Consider the following 11,357-nt stretch of genomic DNA (forward strand, 5'->3'; position numbering starts at 1 on the left):
TGAGCCCCAAAATATGGTGCCCCTATCTTTAATTATTTCCTATGGAAGAAAGGCATTTTAAAAGGTGTGCTGTCTATTTAAATGTGATTGCAAGAACTCCCTTGGAGTTCAATTATGCTTGTCACATCCTTGTTCTTGGCTCCACTTCCAATGTTTCCTGGCTCCACCCCCAAAGTCTCCTGGCTCCACCCCCAAAGTCCCCAGATTTTTCTTTAATTGGACTTGGCAACCCTACTCCTGGAGGGCTCCTATCAGGCCCCTGAGCAACTGGCTGTTGTCTGCTTCCTTCTCCCTCTCTCTTGCTTCCTTCTGCATAACAGCTTGCTTTGCAAGGCTTGCTCAATCGCACAGGAGCTACAGAGCAAAGCCTCTATTTTCTCCATTGACTGAGGCTCCTTCTTTGAGGAGGAAGTGGGGGGAGGGATAGCTTGCTTCAAAGGAAGCTCTGGCTCTTTCCTTCCTTTCCCAGGGGACTAGGAGGGCGAGGAGCCTCAGATAATAGAAGGAAGAGAGGCTTGTCTCAATAGCTCTGCTGTGCAATTGAGAAAGCCTGGATTGCATAGGAGAGATATAAAGAAAGCACCTTTAAGACCAACAAGCGCTAATGTTTTAAGCATGTTTTTAAAGGTTTTTTTTTTAAATTGTGTTTGTCTGTGTGCTTGATAAAGTTTATATCTCTGCTAGTTGGCATTACATTTTATGACACACATGGCCTGGCAAGGTTTCATTTATGCCAGATCCAGCTCTCATAAGAAATGAGCTCAGCACCCCTGGATTAAAGCATGTTCCTTTTGCTTCCCAGAGATGTGATTAGGGTGACATTTCTCTCCATAGGGCAACCAAGAAGGAGGAATATTCATTTGCAAGGACACTTCCTTGGGAACGGAATAACATAGGAATTACTATATTATTGGAAATGGAATTGGGGATTGAATAACATAGGTTTTACTTCTCAGTAGACCTTCTTAGAATCTCTCCCTTACAATAAACACTATTAAACACTTACCAAAATGACAGCAGAAAATTGAAACATATAGCTTTAAGGGGGCTGCAACTGCTTACTAAGGAGAGCCCCGTGGCGCAGAGTGGTAAGCTGCAGTACTGCAGTCCATGCTCTGCTCACGACCTGAGTTCAATCCCGGCAGAAGCTGGGTTCAGGTTGACTCAGCCTTCCATCCTTCTGAGGTTGGTAAAATGAGTCCCCAGCTTGCTGGGGGGTAAAGTGTAGATGACTGGGGAAGGCAATGGCAAACCACCCCGTAAAAACTCTGCCATGAAAATGTCGTGATGCAACATCACCCCAGAATCAGAAACGACTGATGCTTGCACAGAGGACTACCTTTACATTTTTACTGCTTACTAATGAACTACACCTGCAGGGATGACTTAATGTATGTGAGGATATTTCAATGGATCAGTTGTAACAGCACACAGAACATTTCGTAAGTGTTTAATAGACTATATTGTCATTCCTGAATTTTAAGCATATTGTATTCATCGGTATGACTATGGGTGCGATCAGATGAGCAAATCACATGCCCCTGTGCCCTCCTAGTTCTTACCTCCCTCTAAAACAACTCCCACACAGAGAGAGCCTGTTTGGGAGAGAACCAGTTTAGTGTAGTGGTTAATTGCATATACTCTTATCTGGGGGAGCCAGGTTTGATTCCCCACTCCTCCACTTGCAGCTGCTGGAATGGCCTTGCGTCAGCCATAGCTTTCATAGGAGTTGTCCTTGAAAGGGTAGCTGCTGTAAGAACCATTTCAGCCCCACCTGCCTCATAGGGCATCTGTTGGGGGGGGAGGTAAAAGGAGATTATGACCGCTCTGAGATTCAGGGTATAGGGCAGGCTATAAATCCAATATCTTCTTAAATAGCCCCTGACAAATTTCAGTGGCTTCTCCAGCAAAGAGCTTGCATGGCAGGTTTCCAGCCATCTTATTGCCCTGGTGCACCAAGGAAACACGTGAGTAAAAAATACCAAAAAAACCAGGGGTGAGCATGCTCTATGGGCTTTCAGATTCAAATGAAATGGTCAGTTTCAAGGACTGACTTTTTGATCAGAGAAAATGCTTTAGTTTTTCCCATCTCAAAAATATCAATCAACATTTCGTCTTTCATCAGTTCCTCATCCAGGGCTGTCATCCAAGTTGATCTGTGGGTATCCCGATTTAAAGCAGCTAATAAACAATGTTCAGCAAAGAGCTGTTTTAATCTCAGTTTGCAGGCAAAAAGCCATGCTATTGCTTCCAAGGATATCTGTCCAACTTCTGCCTGTAATACGATGTTTGACACGCAGCAGGGAATATTCAATATTTTTCTTAAGAACTGGGCTAGTGGTTGGTTGATATTATCAGAGATAGCTTTAATCCAAATAACTGAACCATAAAGAATGAGGGGAACCACTTTTAAATTAAAAGCTTGTACTGTTCCAGGAGTATACTTCTCTCCCTTGTTGTGGAAGAACCTATCTATGGCATTTGCACAAGGTTTTGCTTTATTAAGCAGTGTCCTAAATGGTGAGGGTGATCTGGTTGCGACATCTGTCACCCCATTGATCCCCAGGGTTGATTCGGCTGATCTGGTTGGCTAGGCAGGTGTCCCCTACCTCCTTTACCACCAATGTTCCCTCTAAGCTGAGTTAATGTGAGCTAGCTCATAGTTTTTAAGCTTCCAGCTAACACATTTTTGTCTTAGCTCAGGAAAAATGCCCCCAGAGCAAACTAATTTATGCAGTAGCTCACAACTTTAATGCCAGTAGCTCACAAAGTAGAATTTTTGCTCACAGAACTTCACTTCTGAGGTCAGCAAAATGAGTCCCCAGCTTGCTGGGGGGAAAGTGTAGATGACAAGCAAGGCAATGGCAAACCACCCCGTAAAAAGTCTGCCATGAAAACGTTGTGAAAGCAACATCACTCCATAGTCGGAAACGACTGGTGCTTGCACAGGGGACCTTTCCTTTCCTTCTGCTCCCCACAGCTTTTTGTGGGGAGAAGAAAGCAGGGCCATTTAAAGCTGTTTTTTTGCGCCCTACGGAAACTTCCAGGGAGCAGAAAGCAGCAGTGGCTTAAATGGCTCAGAACAATTTAAACGGAACAGGCGGGTGGCTGGGAGCTCCAAGTCACTCAGCTGTTTCTCATGAAGAGTAGAAATCTTCATGAACAATCAAGAGCCACCATGATTGGGCCAAAATTCATGGTAGTTCATTGCGGCTCTTAATTTAATGAACTCTGGTTCGTGAACCCCAAACTAGCGAAAGTTTATGACAACTTTAGTTCATCAGCCGGTTCGTGCCCATTGCTAGTCTTGTCTCAACAAAAACTTCTGAAAGATATCTCCACAGTCCCTCCGGCTTTCTGTACCCTTCATGAGGAGAACAGGCAAGAAAATATGCCAGCTAAAAGAAGTTTCTGATCTAACCAAAGAACAAATTCGTGGCCCTGAGCCATTCGTGGGAAGGGCGGGATATAAATCCCAAATAAATAAATAAATAAATAAATAAATAAAATTATGCAAGACCTGTTCTTCATATGAGCCCACTCACTAGCTACATGTATCTCATTGGTGTCTAATTATTCCCTCCAAAAACATTCACTCACCGCTCTTTGGTGGTCTTCTTTGAAGCTCAGACCTTGTAGAATTAACTACTGGAAGAGATCAGGAGGGCTCCAGGCCTTCAAAAAGGCATTTTGTCAAGATCTTTCTGTAAGACTGCATAGGTGCTTTGAATCATTGGTGGAGTTGGATGTGTCTATCAAGTCTGTTAGTTTTCTAGATGTCCTTTGATGTTTTTAACTCTGTTGTAGTCAGGGCTCACTTTGTAGCAGGAGCTCCTTTGCATATTAGGCCACACCCTCCTGATGTAGCCAATCCTCCAAGAGCTTATTAGGCCCTGTAAGAAGAGCGTCCCTCCATGCCTTCCAGTGCTAAGGGCCAGCCCTCCATGGTGCATCTTGGTGCAGGAATGAGGGCTGCTTGGGGCACCTGCCCATTCAGGGGGAAGGGTGTGTCTGGATCCTTCCTCTGGCTCCCAGGTTGGAGGCTGTGCTCTTGAAGACATCCCTCCCTGCCTTCCAGTGCTCAAAGCCCAGCTGGGGCCACTAAACTGGGTGGCCACCTGGCCCTCTCCAACAAAAAATCCTGGCTGTGTACCCCACCAAATTTTAAATCCTGGATACAGCCCTGCTGGGACACCCTTCAGGGTGAGTGAGAATGTGCATGTGTGAAATACTAGCCATTCCAATACTTCAGAACCAAATTAGATGTCCTCATGTCTGCTACGGTGTAGCCATAGTGACAACAACACCAGTTTAAAGTGATTTTAAAACCACACAAAGACCCAATCCTGTTTAGGCCCATAGCACAACAGGCTGAGGTATCTTTGTCTCCCCCCCTCTTTTTAAATGCCAAAATAGCTGGGGGGGGGGTAGTTTTAGCCCTCAGCGGGTACTTGCTGCAGGCGGATCTGGCTGTTCTGTCAACTTTTTGCGTCCTTTAATCTTGTTGATGAGTTGCTGTGGTATTTTTCTGTCTTTCAACTTTGTGTTGCTTTAAGTGTCTCGAAACTAAGGAGATAAGGTGGAAACATAAACCGTACTGTGTCTTACTGTGTTGCTTGAATACATGAAAATCAACTTTACAAACTTGAAGTAATTCCAAACAGCAAAAACTTGATGCCCTGCTTGAGACATGCAAGCAGATAGGGCTGCCAAATAGGGGAAGCCTCTTGCTCTTGAGGTCACCTGGAAGTGACATAATCTGGAAGTGACATAATCATACCAGTGACATAATCACCAGTCTCATGAGGATGCTCTAGCATTTGAGTTCAAAACTCTATGGTGCCTTAGAGTTTTTTACCTGAATGCTAGAGCATTCAGCATGTGACGTGCCAGAACAATGACATCACTTCCAGGTGACATCATCATGCCAGGCATGTTGGATGTTGACAGAGCTTTTCAGGGACAGGAATCACCCCGCTGGCCAGCTCTGTGCCGGTGAGTTAGAGGCCTCCAAACCGGAGGAATCCCCGCCCCACAGCGGGAGGCTGAGAACCCTACAAGCAGAACATGAATTTGAACCGTGATATTTGAGCACCTGTATTCATTACTGAAAGGGCTGCTGGGCCTCCCACTATGCAATCTAACAATCACAAGTGACCACATAGTGTAAGTACAATGGAATACAAGAACTGTCTGAATACCAAACAAAACTTCAATTGCAAATAATCAGTCATTTTCATTCATGTGCAAGCACAACTACAGAATATGGAATGCTCCAAAAATTACAATACAATATTCACAAAAATGAACAGGTTCAAGGTAAATGTCAGATCTTACTGGATCCTAAGTTGTTGGACCATATCCTCTTGTACCGTGTTGTCCCACACAGTCTCAGCAGGATCCTGCCAACTCACTCACAAAGGGGTCTCAAAGCATTTCGTGGGCCCCAGGCAAAGCCTGGAAAGTGTCGCTTGTTTGAAACCTTCTCTCACACTTTGGATGCTGTACCAGCAGCCACACAATCTGTAGACAATGCATAATTACATGCTGTTTCTGTTTCTTGTTTTCCCTTTCAAGCTGCTAAAGTGCAAGGAAAGATGAAATAGATTCATCACTGTCCTGGTATTAATTTTCCACACGAGTAACTACCGGCGGTTGTCACAGAGACTTTACTGATTGCCAATTGCTGGGGAGGTGTCCGAGTGACAACCATTAACGCCGGGGCCTTGGCATGGAGAGATTTTGCCTACTGCCTGCAGGAAACTACAGTCCTGAAAAAGGAGGCCATTTGTTTAGATGCTGACATACTCTGGATAGAGTTTAATCACTTCTTTATAAGCAGGGGATTTTGTCTGGGTGAGCCTTCCTTCAACACTTAGCACCGTGCCTTATCTGGGTTGCCATAGACCTGCTGGTTTCTTTCTGTTTGGTTCAAAGACCAGGCCAAATATCGCTCTGCAGGAAACCTGGGTTGTTTTTTGTTTGTTTGCCTGCTGTCAGCTCACAGCTGATTTGACAACTCTGTAGGGTTTTCAAGGCAAGAGACCTTCAGAGGTGGTTTGCTATTGCTTGCCTCCCTGTCCCGACCCTGGTATTCCTTGGTGTTCTCCCTTCCAAATACTAACCAGGGTCAACCCTGCTTAGCTTCTGAGATCCAAAGAGATCAGGGTAGCCTGGGCTCATTACTCATTCTGATACCCCCATCCAGGGCTTTTTTTTTGTAGCAGGAACTCCTTTGCATATTAGGCCACGCCTCCCTGATGTAGCCAATCCCCAAAGAGATTACAGGGCCTACTATAAGCTCCAGGAGGATTGGCTACATCTATGCTACAGGTTTTTTAAAACTTGCTAAAAGGAGACCTTTGATATTCCCGGAGAATCTGGAGTTTAATTATTGTTCAATTTACGTATTGAATTCTCCTGGGCCTGTAGAACTGCTGTAGGGCTGTTTTCCACCGTTAATTCATTTTTAATGTAGAGGAAGACTGAATCTGGCACTGAATGTGAGATGGTGTGAACAACAGATCATATTACTGCATGCACCTTAAATATAGCGATAACTCAAAGTACAGGCTGTGTAAAATTCTACCTAACTCCAACACACACACACATACATTCACCTCCAATAGACCAAACACTAGTTGTTTTTTTAAGGCATAATTTTCTAAAATTTATGACAATCCTCTGGTTGAGATGCTAATTCCATGGAAATTCCATAACTGTGACCTTTTAGGCCTCTTTCCTAAGGTTCCTAAGGCTGCGATGTCCTTGACACAATGGCATCACCCAGAAGTGATGTCAGCATGTCAGGGACGTCACATGGCGATGCTCTGGCATGAGGGCAAAATTCTAGGGTCTGAAGCCAGTGTTGCCACCAAAACCAGAGCATCACTGAGTGATGCCCCCAACATGCTGATGCCACTTCCAGGTGATGTCACTGCATAGGGGACATCCTAGAACACCCCCAAAAAACCCCTCTGGTGCAATGAAAGCACCTCCCAGCTCTAAACCCAGAGCTTGTCACCCAGAAAGAGATCACTGGCAGATAAACGAATATACAATCACTCATGGTTATAATGATCCACAATTACCAAGACTATATTCACAATAAAATTATAGGTGAGAATACACAACTACACAAAGACATAGACACAACACTTTGTTTCTCTTTTCCATGACTGCACTCTTTGAGTGTTGTGTCTATGTCTCTATGTAATTGTGTATCCTCACCTATAATTGTATTGTGAATATAGTCTTAGTAGTTGTGGGTCACTATAACCATTAGTGGTTGTGTGTTCATTTTTCAAAACCCAGAGCTGGCAACCCTACATCCAGGGGTCATTTTGTAGGAAAAGAGGTGCTAGAGCTCATTAGCACAACTCACCCCTGACATCACCGGAGTGTGTCCTAAATTCTATCAGCTCAGCATCTGCCTTAAAATGCTTCTTGAATTATAATTGTCATAATGAAACTTTACTCCCAGCATACTTTTAAAATTACTTTCTCCCTATGTGGCCACAGTGGCATGATGAAGACTTCCATCTGTCTGTTTTATATGTTTTGGTTCTTTTCCCATTTTTTTGTGAGGGAAAATATTAGAAAGTTTGTCAAATCTTAAGAGTTCAGCAAATTTCTCACAGGGGGTTTGAACAATGGAGCCCAGGAAGGAGGGGGAGGGCGGTAAGAAAGAAAGCACATTAAAATTTAGAAGTTCCGGAGCTCTCTCTATGAGCTCCTGCCTAAATGAGGCATGCGTACATCAGACTTGTATGTTCCCCCACCATGCAGACACACACACAACTAGTATTGCCTAGTGAAAGCTTGGGAAATTGTTGAAGGGCAGAGTTTGGGGAGCGAAGGAAACTCAGGAGAGATGTGACACCATAGATGCTGCCACCCGAAACTACTTTATTTTCTAGGGAAACTGTTGTTGTTTTTTAAATCCTGGAGACCAATTGTAATTTCATGAGAGCTTCAGCCCCTCCCCCCTTTAGGTTGCTGGTGCATTGGCATCCCTCATTGTGATGCCCAGGGGTGGAATTCTAGCAGGAGCTCCTTTGCATATTAGGCCACACACCCCTGATGTAGCCAATCCTCCAAGAGCTTACAAAAAAGAGCCTTGTAAGCTCTTGGAGGATTGGCTACATCAGAGGAGTGTGGCCTAATATGCAAAGGAACATATTCCTGGTGATGCCGAAAGCTCTCTGATACAAGCACTCTTCCTCCTTCCACTTTCAATAGCTGGAGTCTTCCCAGTGACTTCCCAGTGACTTCCTGCGCAATCAGGAGCTGCGCAAGAGGTATCAGGATGCAGACTGGACTTTCCTCTCTGGATTGCTGTGGCCACTGTTAGAATTTCAATACCCTCAATGACTGGCCGAAGAATAAAACTTGTTACAAATTTGTTTTAGGTATTTAAAAAGGCTGTGCCAAGTGCTGGGGGGCTTCAGACAGATTTTCAATCAGATGTAGGGAGCTAGAATTACCAAAAAGAGAAAGAGATGGATAATGCTTGGCTCTCTGCCAGTACCACAGCGAGGCGAGAGATGAAACTGAAGAATGCTGGTACATTACTGAGGAATGAGCCCTGAGCTGTTACGGTCATGGATGAAGGATTATAGTTGCTGTAAGTTAGAGACCCTGTTGAAAAGAGACCTCTCCAAAGATGAACAAGGCCTGATTCCTTTCGTTCTTCAAAGTATTCAGCCCAGAGCAACATCACCTCTCAGAAGGGTCTCCAGTTCCAAGGGACTCAACCAACTTGCAGGCCATTTGCAAAGAGACCTGGTATGAACTCTAGGGTTGCCAATCCCCAGATGGGGGCAGGGGATTCCCTGGTTTGGAGGCCCTCCCCCCGTTTCAGGGTCGTTAGAAAGCAGGGGGAGGGGAGGGAAATGTCTGCTGGAAACTCTATTATTCCCTATGAAGATTTATTCCCATAGAAAAATCATGGAGAATTGATCCGCGGGTATCTGGGGCTCTGGGGGGCTTTTTTGGGGGGTAGAGGCACAAATTTTCAGTATAGAATCTAGTGCCTCTCCCCAAAATACCCCCCAAGTTTCAAAAGTATTGGACCAGGGGGTCCAATTCTATGAGCCCCAAAAGAAGGTGCCCCTATCCTTCATTATTTCCTATGGAAGGAAGGAATTGAAAAGGTGTGCCGTCCCTTTAAATGTGATGGCCTGAACTCCCTTTGGAGTTCAATTATGCTTGTCACAGCCTTGATCTTGGCTCCACCCCTAATGTCTTCTGGCTCCACTCCCAAAGTCTCCTGGCTCCACCCCAAAGCCCCCAGATATTTCTTGAATTGGACTTGGCAACCCTAATGAACTCACAAGCTATGTAATAGAGGTCCTTTCTCCACACACAGCTTATTTCTGATTTTCACTGAAGTCAAGTTGATTGGGGTTTACTTCAAATGCAAAACTGAACAATAAGGAGAGACCAACTGGCCTACAACGGGAGGGGGAGGAAAAGTTCAAGGAAATGGTGTATGCTTTTAAATTACCTTCAGCTTGGAAGCAAACTAAGGGGATAAATCACCACAAGAAGACTGAGATGCTTCACTGCTTCCCATCCAGGGATGGGGAAGCAGACTGACAGCGAGCTCAGAACTGAAGGGGTAGGAAAACAATGCAGAAAGAAAAATAAAACTTGACTGGAATGTTTGGGGGAATGCAGAAAGAGGGAAAAATGAACTGATGGTGACGCACATCGTGAATTGATGGAGGTGCAAAAAGGGCCAGAAGGTAACATCTTTCTGGGGGGGAGTAGAGAAAAGGAGAAGAGGGGAAATTTCACTAACTGCCCAGTGCAGTTTAGGTTGGGGTCCATCAGGTCGCAAAGAGTCGGACTCGACTGTGCTACTGAACAACAACAAAAGGCAGACCTCCCAGCCTCCTGCTTTTCTTCCCAGTGTCACTTGATCAGGCGGTGGGGGGAAATTGCTGGAAAAGCAATTACGTGGAAGTGACATCACATACCTGATCCTGCGCTCTAGGTTTCAGACAATCTACATGTGATGTGATGCTTTATGATTCAGACAATTTTTTTCAGGGAAAGAGTGATGTAAAGTAGCTCTGGGAATCTCTGGAAACTCTATAGTAAAACCACAGAGTTTCTGGCAATTCCTAGAGCTACCCTCCATCACGTCTGCATTTTTCCTGAAGTGATATAGGATTGCAGCTGACATTGCACCCCTTATGTCTCCACCCCCAGTCTTTCTGCTTGCAGACCCTACTTGGATCCTAGCTTTGTTGGGAGAAAGGCAGACTTTCAAATATTTTAAATAAATAAATGGATGCAACTGTACACCTCCCCCAGTCCAAGGGGGGAATGCTGTATAGTAGCTCTCTAATGGCACAGTTGCCTTCTTCCAATGAATATATATATTTTTGCCACATCTGGTCCTTGCCTCTCAGAAGCCTCCCTTACTCTATGCCTCCATGAAAATAGATGCAGGCAAGTAGTTTGGCTATAAGCATCTTGTACAGGGGTAGAATTCTAGCAGGAGCTCCTTTGCATATTAGGCCACACAGCCCTGATGTAGCCAATCCTGTAGCTTACAAGGCTCTTTTTTTGTAAACTCTTGGAGGATTGGCTATATCAGGGCTGTATGGCCTAATATGCAAAGCAGCTCTGCTAAAATTCCACCCTTGGTGTATATCCTTATGTCTTGAATGTGCAATATCTCTGTCTTGCAGGGTGACCTCCGTCTGCACTTTGTTGCATATGTTTACTGACTCCCTTGAAAGTAGGCGTGAGGGTCAAACACATCTTGCAAAAGAAGAGTGTTGCCTTTAGACATGCTTTGCTTCTGAGACAATGGTCTGGGGGAGACCTTGTGTTCTAAATATTTACTCACCCGTTTAGAAACAGGCGCTGAGCGGAGTTATGGAATGCAGAATGCTGCCTTTAAAGATATACACTGGTTTTCATTCTGATCACCGCTGACTTGAAAGCAGATACTTTGCAAATATTGCATTTTCTATTTTTCCTGGCCCCAACCATTGACAATAGCCTTAAAGAGTTGAGGGAAAGCATGTTCATTTCAAGAGAACTGCGAAATAACTCACGGTTCAGCAAACCAGCACTTCATTATTCCTGAACTTCTGCCTCCTCCCTCTTCCTTTTGCTCTGGCTTCCTTGAAGGACGGGATCTTAACATCACAGCTCCTTGTCTGTAGCCCAAACTGATTAAAGTGAAGACAAGCTGAAAATATTGGACTGAGTCATTTTCATGGATCTCTTCATTGTGTTGCCAAGACAGTTTTTTTCATCCTTTTAGAGTTGCCAAATGCTTTCTTTAAAAAACAAACATATTTTGCCTTAAATGTGGTGTAAAGTTTAAAGCAGGG

The sequence above is a fragment of the Heteronotia binoei genome, chromosome 1 (genome assembly GCF_032191835.1).
Source record: "Heteronotia binoei isolate CCM8104 ecotype False Entrance Well chromosome 1, APGP_CSIRO_Hbin_v1, whole genome shotgun sequence".
Lineage (NCBI taxonomy): Eukaryota > Metazoa > Chordata > Lepidosauria > Squamata > Gekkonidae > Heteronotia > Heteronotia binoei.